Source organism: Symsagittifera roscoffensis, chromosome 5, assembly GCF_963678635.1.
Source record: "Symsagittifera roscoffensis chromosome 5, txSymRosc1.1, whole genome shotgun sequence".
Taxonomy (NCBI): domain Eukaryota; kingdom Metazoa; phylum Xenacoelomorpha; order Acoela; family Convolutidae; genus Symsagittifera; species Symsagittifera roscoffensis.
In genome coordinates this window covers 20,364,631-20,376,774 of record NC_087066.1, presented here as the reverse complement: position 1 = coordinate 20,376,774, position 12,144 = coordinate 20,364,631, and positions in this window count along the sequence as shown.

Genomic DNA, 12,144 nt, shown 5'->3' with positions numbered 1-12,144 from the left:
ACAAAGGTTCATATAGCTATGTAAAGTAACAAACTAACTGATTGATAGCAACAAAAGGTATAGATCAAACAAAATCATGGATGAAATCTGAATCTCGTCAAGCAGCTATATAAGCAGCCCATGCTCTTAGTTCTTCCAACCTCTTCATTCGGGCGAGGAGTTCCATCGCGTCTATAGTTGATGTCATTTTCATCCAGTCCAGAATCTCAGTTTGAAACGTCTCTGTAGGGCTGCCCCTTCGATAGTAGGGTTGTTTCTTGACCATCATGTCGAATTTCAGTCTTTTTAAAGAGCAAGGTGCCGAATTGATGTTAAAAGATTTCATTGATACCAATTTACCTCAATCGTCCGATTTGGATGTGTCTGGTTCCGATTGCCTCAGGGTGTAAGAGTCCGTGGTGGTATGAAACACGCAAATGACGTGTGGATTCGCCACTTCGATAGTTAAAGCTTCCAAGTTGATATCCGAGGGAGTTCTAAAACACGTTGATTCACGCTCGCCTGGTGTGTCGTCCGGGACTTCGATAAGGCTTCTGAACACTCCATCATTCAACAATGAGGGAAGCTGTCTCGATCTTAGCGGTGTAGAGTTTTGTCGGACTAAAGAGTCAGGCAGTTTTTAGGGGATGTGGACTTCATTGGCGTACACGTTTTTCACAGTGCCACTCCTAAAAGTCTGGCGATTGAGAAATTCAGTTTCTTTTTTAAAATTGTTTTCATGATCAGCTTTGGACGGATTGGTGAATCCGTCACACTGTTGTCTTCCGAAGGTGAAAATGATAAGTTGGTCTTTTGGTCTGTTAAATTTTGCTCAATGGGTCTTCCCTCATTTTCTTCTGGACTACCCAAAAGTATGACAGGCACATTCCATGTGGGTGGTATCTTGCCGGATAACAGTTATGTCTAAAGTTTGTCTCAGTGTACTCTGTGTTCAAGATCCGTGGTTCTTCTAGTACATGTTGTCTGTTGTTAAGTTTTCCGATCTTCGTCTTTTTCCAATTTAACTTTTTGTCTGTAGGAGTGATTTGTATCTCTCTCATGGTATCCTTCTGGTTTGTCGCTTTTAGTTCTCTAAATAGGAAGGGGTCACTCGCGTCGTCTTTGGACACTGTCTCAGTTGAGAGATAACTATTGATGTTTGTACAATGTCATCCCTGTCAGTTTCCTGTTCACGTTAGTTCTTAGTTTTTCCCCCCAAGGGTACACGTAGGCGTTTTCTCTCCTCCTGAACGTTCAAATTATCTTTGCATAGTTTCTTTTGAACTACTCGTAACCGAAGTTCTTTTTGCGATATCTTGACCTTCGAGTTTCGCTTGCTTATTTTTTCTTCCTTTTCTTCTGTGTTGCTTTAAACTTTTGAAACCCTCGTGATTTTTTATTGAGTCTAGAGCCTTCTAAAGCATAATTTTACATAAAATTAATCTTTTGCTTCCGTTGTTTTCATCACGGTCAAAACAGATTTACGGATTAATTTGCCACTTTCAAGTATAATAGTATCATCTGTCTCTCTTATGATTTCCTCCTCAAATGATCTATAGTAAAGTTCGTCCTCTTACGTTTCTTGAGCCTCTCAACACACAATGGGCTTATCCGACGGATATTTTATATTAAAATTTGCTACTCTCATAGCTTTTGTCTTTTCCGTCTCACAGCTTTTGTCTTTTTCGAGTAAGAACTTTGACTGTACAATTAAAGTTATGTAGACAAGTTTCGTCGCGTTCGCTATATAAATGAGAGTTATAAGTCGTCATTGAGATTTCCATCCTCAATAAAGTCAGTAGAATCCTAATCATGTCTCCTCTCTCGACACATTAGCGTTCTTCTATTCTATCGAAGTCTTCTACCGAAGTGTGCTTCAAAAAGCGATCAGCTAAGTTTTTATTATTTTCAACATTGCTAGTTCCAAAGGAAATTTCGACTTCTCTTGAAATATGTGGTCAGTCGTTGCGTTTCAGTAGTTTTTTTATAGCCATTCGACCAGGTCCATAGCTCTGTGATTGCCCAACGTGCTTAAATTCATTTTTTTTATCTTGAGAGAATTCTCGAACTTCATTTGAAATTAGTCCTAGCCCAAGGTCTTTTTTTTCAATCATCTATAGTTCCATGCAAAGCTATGCAACAATGAGAAAATTTATCACCGGTTTTGACAAATTGTTAAATGTTACTTGGGCTGAAGGAACTTTTAGAAATTGTGTCAACATACAAAATACATATTCCGGCCCTTAAATACAAATTAGCCATAAAGGGTCGGTGAGATCTAACTCTTGTTTTTGATTCGGTTCTACGACCGACGACAATTTACTCAGGCCTACTTGCAGGGTTAGAGGTTTTAAATGCTTACCTGCTTTTATTCAATATAATATTCGCCATGCACTTGAATTTTCTAAAAAAACTTCGGCTAGCATAATTTTTGCACTGCTAACCGTTTCATGGCAAACTCTTTGTGGCATGCTTCATGAAGCCTTGTAGCCTTGTTGTTTGTGTGGACAAGCTGGTATTAAAATTTTTTCATCAAAACATAAACATCATCCGGAAACGTGTGGTTTGTTCAGATAAAGTTTGTAGTAAACTCCCAGCTACAAAATGTCTGCTTTTCTCCCTTTAACAATGGCTACGGGAATTTTTTCAACATCAAATCTTTTTGCTCAGGGAAAACCATGTTTCAAAGATCTATGGCTAAAAGAATGAAAGAATGAGAAGGTGTTGTGTTTTGCTGATTTAGGGTTTTGTGAAGGTTCTAAATTTCAACAACCCATGGTCGTTTCTGGAGGTTTGTCTGCGAAGGAAGAATTGTGTACAAGGTAAGTTCTGTTATCTTATATTTAGCAAAACTTTTGATGAAAAATTTACAATTTTGCAGCGCATTTCTGTACGCGGTTGAAAGTTTTGACGCAATGCAAATAAAGAACGAGAGTAGATGTTTTGCAAAATTTCTGCAGCCTTTTTAATTATTTTAACGTTCATTTTTTTCGTTGTCTGTTTTCTGTTGTTCTGATCAATCAGGTTGCTCTCTAAATGTTTCATTCAAAATTTTTAAAAAAGACTCTTTTTTTAGCGTGAAAACTTTGGCATCAGTGTTTCAAAACCGAGTAAGATACTAATATGTTGTACCGATGCTTTTTTTCATCAAATTGTTCCGCATATATGAAATGAAAATGGACTCACACGTTGGTTGTTTTGATGAACAATCGACTTGTCCCATTTCAATATTCGGCTAAAGTTGTAAGATAAAAAAGTATGACAAAAGTATGTCAACCCAACGGGCTAGACAAGATTGTGTTTTTTTAAAAGCCTGCTGGCAAATGCTGCTCTCTTCCAATTTCCCCCTTAATCTTTTTATAAGGAAGTGCTCACGCCGGGATGTCAAGCAACGTTTCTCATTCACGTTTCCAGCTTAGTTTTAAACTGGTGATTCGTCACTGTCTTAAAAACTCTCCCTTGATTTTTTCTAAAGCTATTTGATGTGTTTTTAGACAGTTAAACTGGTTGTTTTTCTGCCCTAATCCGCAAAACGGTAAAGCCGAGCTCGGCAAAAACCTATTGAATTGATTGATTGTTCCCTTATCCTATATCTTTTTTTAATTTGGGTTCTTTCAAACATCGAAACGCGTCGTTTGCATGAAAAAAGGGGGGTTCCCTTAGCATAGGTTTTAAATCCTGTAAATCACCCTTAAAACTTAAAATTAGAGTAAAAAAACTGATATTTGTCCCATTACATATAAAATTTTCTCATTGAAAAATTTCAGACCATCTCGAAATTGTTAACAGTAATTTTTGAGCTACTTGACGGTAGCAAGCCAAATATCAACCAGTTAAGAATTTGTGTTCGTCAGTCTGACCATTGTTTGTTGGAACCCATTGGGTATGTCTCATAAAGCCTACAATCCTCCTTTAAGTCTGTACGAGCCCCTTGTAATAGCACTAACTAGATTGAAAGTTCATTGTTTGCTAGCTTTTTTGATAGTGGTATTCGGCTGTGCGTAGTTTGTAGGTCAATAGATGAAAACCAGATTTTAATTTCATCATTGTCGCTAATCGTGATTATCAAGCATTTCAAATAATTCAGGCATTTGACTTTTATTACACTTTGAATGTTTGTTCAACGTTCTGGATCTCAAAGCCGGTTTGATTGACACGTCTCTTTTCACGGTTATGACTACTGGGTATTTGAATTAATCTTTTTAACGGCTGATATCTTTTCTAAATGACCGTTATTTGGTCAATACATTGTTTCTATTTTGGGTGTAAACGTGTGGGAAATTTTTTTCCTTAAACTCGAGCGGTATTAGGCATCAATAATTCGTTAAAATAGATATAAAAACATTTTTTTTTGAAATACCACCTCTAGTAATAAAGTTGGGAAAATTACATATTAAACTATTGTTGCTATGCTTTTCCGGGAATGATGACTGAACAAACATGTGAGTCACATATGTTTTCGTTCAAAAACATCCCAACAGGATTTGTCTTCGTGATTCTCAGGCAGGCAGGATGTGCATGTGGTGACTAAAGTTGTGAAATTTTTACTCCTTGATATGGCAAAAAGTTCTTTCCCCTGCAAATTTATTTTCCCACATTTGGGTATATAAGTTTCTGGTTACCAACATCCCAAACGATGAAATCTCACTTTAATTTTTCCGATGATTTTGATAGTGCTGTCAAATCTTTGATAAGCAACTTTGGCAAATTTGCCCTCTGCTTGAACTTTCGAGAGTCTGTCAATGTTTTCTTAAATTCATTTCCGTCGCTTGCAAAAAATATTTTCATTCCGCTTTCTAATCAGTCTCTAAAAAAAGCACCTCGTTGTTGCTATCTACAGCTAAAACTAAGAAGTCAGATGGGAGATGGGTTATTGAAAATTCGGGGTTTTCCTCAGACGTGTCTTGTTGGGATTGCTGATCAGAGTCCTTCAAATTCACTATTACCACATTTGTTTGGTTCCTAGCTTATATTGTACAGTGGTTAGCAACATGAACTTTACGACTCCAATTGTTACACTTTCAGCTGGGGATGTGTTACGTGTAGCATTGCTTTTAGCTCGATAGGCGTTTTGTACAAAATTATGTACATGATTCTTTACTTATTTTTGATGAATTTTCATACACGATGCATAAACTTTGTTAGATTGCCAATTTCTCATGTTGATAGGGAAAATTTCTCATATTACTTTTTCTTCTAGTTTTCACTTTTTCAGTTTTTTTGCTGTTTCGGATAAGACTTCGTGAAGTTTTTCCATAGATCAGTAAACTTGTTGTCTACAGCCGAAATATTTGTATTGTTTGTAGGATAAAGTCGAGGTTTTTTCAAAATATCAGACTTTGATAACTCCCAGATTTCAGCAAAAAGTATGTCTAAGGCCCTTTTGCCTGATTTCTTTGCGTTTGTCCGATTACTGTATGCTGGTTCTCTAATTCGGTGGAAGGTTTTTCAATGGAAGGTTAATAACATCTTTGATGTCGACTGAATCCTTTGCAATAACTGTTTGTTGAAGTTTTTCGGATCATTCTCCCAGTCTTGAAGACTGTCGTTCGATGAGTTCTTCCAATAAATTTTAATCCATGTTCAACCGAGTGATTCGACTAATCCATATCAAAAAAATATTGTTACCAGGACTAAAAACACCTAGTTATCCTGAGGCATGTCTCGTTGGGATTGCTAGTCAGGGATTTATAAATTTGGTTCTAACGCAATTGTTCGATTCTTAACCTATTTTCTGCATTGTTTAACAAACTGAACCTCAAAACCACAATTGTTACAATTTGCATCTCTTGCTGAGAATGTGAGGAGGTGTCATTTTTTGAAGTGTTGACTGCAAAGTTGACATTTCGGTTTTTCTAGTATGATGAGTTTAGGTTTGCTTTTAGCTTGGTAAGATTTTTGTAAAAAATTATTTACTTATTTTCGGCGGATTTTTATGCCCTTTGCATGGACTAGGATGTACGCCAACACAAGTTCTTGGGATAGGTACACAATTCATATTTGTTTCTGGGTTTCTACTATGTTGATAAGGAAAACTTTTCTAAATTTTTGTTCTTCCAGATCTCCCATTTTTCAGTTTATTTTGCCTGTCCGGAAAAAAATTGTGAAAGTTTTCCAGAGATTAGTGATCTTTTTGTCTACAGCCAAAAAACGTGTAACGTTTGTAAGTTAAGTTGGTGGTTTTCATGAACTACGTTTTTCTAGTTCCCAGATTTCTGCAAAATTGATGTATTTGTATTTGAATTTTTGTATTTGTCTGAATACGCAAAAAAGCTTCTTTGCTTAACCTTTATCTTGCAGGCCGATGAGTTTGGTCCTCGATCGCTTCCGATGGTTCTGTTTTTGGTAGATTAACTCATTTCTGATTGGTACGGTTATAACATCTTTGATATTTGCTGAATCTTTTGCAAAAACTGTTCGTTTAAGTTTTTCGGACCATTTCTTCCAATCTTGCTGACTGCCCTTTGATGAGTTTTTCCAAATAATTTCAATCGGCGTTCCGTCGTCTTTTTCGACTGCGCTATGTCAAAAACTGATAGTTACCTAGATAGTTAAACTTTGAGTCTAGGACGGGAGTTTGGATGGATTTTAGTTTAAACTAATTAAATTAACTACGGCTAGTTGAAAATAATTTTTGAAAGTTGAATCAAATTTTTGGGTTGAATTAAGAGCGGTGATCGAAATCATTTAGAGCCGAATTGGTTTTTGTCCTGTATGTATTCAGAGTTCAAAACATGAGCGAAATTCAAGGTAAATGTCATACAGTTCACAAAATCGTTTGAGTTTAGATAAAAACAGTTTCGAATGTATTTTGACCAGCCAGAGTTTCGAGTAAAAAGCCCTTTTGCTCTTTCTGAAAAAAATGCGTTTAGTAGTGAGCATACCTGTTGAAAGTTAAAGCTTTGCCGTATGTCCTCGAATTTCCACAAAACGATGAAAGACCACACTCGTTAGTATTTGTCAAATAAGAGAAAGCCACACATTCGACTGTGATGGAATCTACACTATGTGAACAAGCATCGCTTACGTAGTTCTGCTCACAGAGCCTGGCACACTCGTAAATATCACTGACTGGTATGTAGGGACAACTGTGTATACTCTCGCCTCCCACATACATTGTGTTACAGACGAGTTTTTCCCATTTTAGTTTGTAATTATCGATAAAAACTCGACCTAAAATTAAATGTTTTTTGTTTGTATGATAAGCTCTTCTGATTTAAATTTCAAGTTTTCCTTACTTTTTTACTTTTCACTCTATAATTGAGGGGTGGGGATCAGGGGCGGATGTAGGATTTTCTCGAGGGGGTGCGGATTTTTTTTTGAAATTTTGAAGACCTTTTTTTTTAGGTCGACCAAATTGATTTTTCGAGCTCTCCCAAAGCACTGTTTTGCCCCTATTTTGGCTAAATTTTCTGCGCCGGAGGCAAACTTTTGAAAAAACAGTCAAAAAGCCGTTTTTGGGCACTTTTTGAAAAAATTTGACAAAAAAATCGCGTTTTTTTTGGCGCGCGCTCCCCCTCAAAGTTTTGGCGCGCCTTTAGGAAAATTTTAGGGTCGGTCGACCAAAAATGGATTTCTGAAAAAGTATCAAAGGGGGGACCCTTTGGGTCGGCAGGGGGTCGAATCCCTGAGGAAAGAACGTCCGCCCCCCCCCCCCCCCCCCCCTAAATCCGCCCCTGGGTGGGATGATTGAAAACTCAAGCCGAAATAATTCATTTAATGTTGTTCTGTGGATTTGAGTTGAGGATTGTATAGTTGTTAAAATTATCTTACGATATGTGGGGCTGCATATTTTCTACTCCAAATTATTGAAAAATTCATCAATCTTGGTCTTACGGTACGGATGAAACGCTTGCAGCAAAAACATATATATTATCAATAACTTTTCAATTGATTATAGTACCTGCCAGTTGAGAATGTAGCGTTAGCCCCCTCGAGAAGGTCAAAATGTCTGTCGAAAACTTCAACTTATCAGGATCGCACGTGGTGGACAAATAACAGCTAAAACGTTAAAATCTATCTAAAAAATCCGGGAAAACCGTTCCACTGAGATCAGACTTCTTGTTGAAAAAAAATTAGCAAAATAAATTTATAAAGAAGCATAGCATCAGGGGCGGATTTAGGGGGGGCGGGGGGGGGGCGGACGCCCTTTCCTCAGGGATTCGACCCCCTGCCGACCCAAAGGGTCCCCCCTTTGAAACTTTTTCAGAAATCCATTTTTGGCCGACCGACTCTAAAATTTTTCTAAAGGCGCCTTTGGCGCCAATATATACTAACTTTGAGGGGGAGCGCGCGCCAAAAAAAACGCTATTTTTTTGTCAAAATTTTTCAAAAAGTGCCCAAAAACGGCTTTTTGACTGTTTTTTCAAAAATTTGCCTGCGGCGCACAAAATTTTGCCAAAATAGGGGCAAAACAGTGCTTTGGGAGAGCTCGAAAAATCAATTTGGTCGACCTAAAAAAAAAAAGGTCGTCAAAATTTTGGAAAATTTTTTGAAAATCCGCCCCACCCCCCCTCGAGAAAATCCTAGATCCGCCCCTGCATAGCATAGACCTCGACCAATCGCAAACATAAGACGTTTTCCAATTTGAGAATTTACTCGAGAATTAACTAGATTTGAGAATTTGAGAATTAGCTCTATCATTAACTCACTATAAGAGGCACTACTTACTTAGCCAAAAAACATTGCATCAGAACTACCATCAAAAAAACCCCACCCCCCTCAGTACTACCTGCGTTGAAAACCTCGTTGACAAATGGTTTGGTCTTGAAGATGGATCATGTATATTTTTCCGCGCATCAGTGACTGTGGGCTTACTGTGGACTGTCACGGAGTTCGAAAGAGAAGAAGTTGCATGTAGTGCCAGAGGGTACATCACATCCAGGCGGAACTGCATTCCGGTTGCATTTTCCCTTGCAGTCATTTACTGTACTCACATTGTAGTATTCGTTGCATGATCTGGAGTAGCTCTCTTTGCAGTGGTACTCGTTCTTGTAGACAGTGTAACCTACGTGCATATTCGGAGCTCACGCGGCTTTAATCTTTTTTCAATTATTATTACGCTTGCGATTGGCAAGCGTTATCGAATCGAAATAAAGACTTTTTTCGGGTTAACAACTGGTTTAACAGAGTCATTTGAATCACTTGGTGAAATTAAAATTTTTAATCTTTTCCGACAAACTTAGACTGCAAGTAACGAATACGCCTGGGAGAGCAAATGTTTTGGGTTCGGATCACAGCAGGACCTGTATTATTTCAAACGGAAAATATTACGTTTCAAAGAAATTGTCGGTTTATTAGTTGTCTGATTATTCTTTGTTTTATCAGCTTAGTTGCCACTTTTTAGAGTTTTTTGCTGTACCCGGGTTGACCAAAAATGCTTATATCCTACAATTTACATATATGAAAAAATGCTTATCCTACAATTTCCTACTCATAGACTCAGAAAATTGTAAAAAAAACTCAAGGATAAGCATTTTTCATAAATGAAAAGTGTAGGATGAGCAATTTTTCATAAACCAAAAAATTGATTTTTTTCTAAATTTTATTTCTCAAAATTTTTGGGATGTGTTCGTGACCAAACACAAGTGACTAAACCCATGGTGTACTCAACACTAGAGTTCCCAAAAGGTTGATCGTCTGTCATTGACAATGCATTGCAAACGATCAGAATTATAAAAGTGATTACTTTACAAATGATATAGTGAAAGCATCAAACTTTTAAATTTTGGCAAAGTTTTTCAAAGATGATTTTTTTTAAATTGAATTTTCAACTTATCAAACATTTATCAAGGCATATATAAACATGCCATACAAAAAAAACTGGAGTTTTTAGCCTGTTTAAAAAAAGTTATCCAGAGAAACGGAAAAAACTCCAATTTTTGTGTATCGTGGACTACGTTATGCAAACAAAAAATTTAAGTTTGCATGCAAATTTTTTTTTTGGAAAATGTTTGTTTGGGTACAAATTTCGATTTGAGGTTGAAAAAAAAACAAAAAAATTTTGGGGCAATTTCAATTTTACTTAAAAAATTGTATGAAAGTTGTAGGGTTAGCATTTTTCCATACATTTGATGTCGGCAAGTGTATGATAAGCATTCTCGGTGTGGGGAAATGTAAGATAAGCATTTTCGGTTTATGGAGGTCAACTCGGTTATGCAATTTTCTTTGTAGTTGCTTAACGTTTACTCCTGCATTTTCTAATTCTATCTACCCAGACACTGTATATTTTCTCGCTTAAAAAAGTTTCGCCCTAATTGATTTCGGCTCAAATTTTATTGTCTTACTATTCTAATTTTGTGTAATTTGAAGGAATCATAATCTGCTTGAATTCTTTCGAATCGCACAGATTCTTAAATATATCATAATAAAAATTATAGTCCAAAGTTCTTTATGACAACAATTTTATTTTTGCTCGATAAATGTTTTTGAATTTTCATTAAATGCTGTCGAATGTGTTTTGTTACTGAAAAAATTATCCACATTTTTTGAAAAATTTTAAATTATTAACTATCCAAAAATTTTCTGATTTCTTTAGACTTAGTGGCTTTCCTTTCCTTTTCTGCATGCTAGCATGCAAAGCTATTTTTGTGGCCTAGGGGTTACACATTCGTCTTTGCATTTTAAGATCTGGGGTTCACGTCTCGCCTGAACCTTGTTTTTTTTCAATTTGTATGCAATTGAAAAAAAAATCGGTTAAGGTTGAATTATGAAATGCTGATTTTTTTAGATGTTAATTTGTCTGCTGAAGTTTGTCAGCTAAATTGCGACATCACGGATTTTACTTGTGTCTGCTCAACTGGTGTCTGCTCAAACAATGTCGGCTTAGTTGCCAAATTAATGACTTTTCCTGTGCTGTAAGCAACTTGCACTGTAGATGCAAGTGCAAGTGTTCTTCTTGTTAGTTTTATGTGGGACTTATAACTTAAAGTTTTTTCTATATAATCATTTTTTTTGTATCAACTTGCGTCTGCTCGAATAGTGTCGACTTTGTTGACTCTTTGTAAGTTTTGCTCCGTTGCTAATTGAATTTTTAAATTTTCTGCAGTTAGGCCCAAAATGAATTTCTATCGAGTCATATCGAAAAACTTGAAGTTTTATTACGCCTTTTGTTATTGTTTCATAACAATTTTTTTTGACACAATTTTATGTTTTTGTGTTTTTGTCGCCTCTGCATTGCTTGTCATTTTACAATTCGTTTGTAACCTAATACTCTGAACTTTAAGGAAAAAAAACATAAATTCAGACGAACAAATTTACTAACTAAATTTGTGTGTTCGGAATATTCTGTGCTACTGCGCAAATCATCCGGCTATTCTTGTTTTCAAGATTTTTTTAGCCAAAATCAACAGACGGCTTAGGGCGGGGAAGAATATAGGGCAAAACCTATCAGATAGGTTTGATTCTAGACGATCATTTCATTTTCATCTTCTACAGCGTTTTCCAGTGTCTTATGTAACTTGCTGTCAATAGTTTGCGAATTTGGCCGTACTTATTTCGAGTTAATGTTGCCCTCATCTTAGTTTAGGCGAAAGTAGTCGACTATAACGGATTATTATGATGATTTTCTGACAATTATAATTGATTGTAATTACCAAAATTAGGTCTTTAACGGATTTATAATTGATTAAAATCTTGATATTTTCCAAGAGAAAAAAATCTCTTATAATTAATTATAACTGATTAGAGTTCTTACCAAAAACCCTTAAAATCAATTATAATTGATTATAATTGATTATAATCGATTATAATCTCTTGTTTTGCCGATATTTTCCTATACTCGAATTGTATCTTATGGGTCCTTATTTTTGTGTCAATAAGAAAATCTCTAAAAGAGATCTCTTGAACACTTTAGTTCATCTGAACACAAAGTTTTACCACGAAACAAAAAGTTTCATAGAGATACTTTCATATGAGTGGAAAGGTCCCCGCGGTAGATGAAAAAAAAATTATCCGAATCACTCATGAAACTAAATCAATTTGCCGATGTTCTGGTGTTTAAAAAAGCTTAAATTATGCATCACAAAACAACTCTAATGGGGAAGAAATGAAATTTTTTTTTATGAATTTGATTTAATTGGAAAACTTTAAAAATATTCTTCTCTTTTTTCATAGGAACGAACGTCCGCAAAAAGCATAAAATATAAGCAATTAAGATGCAACTTC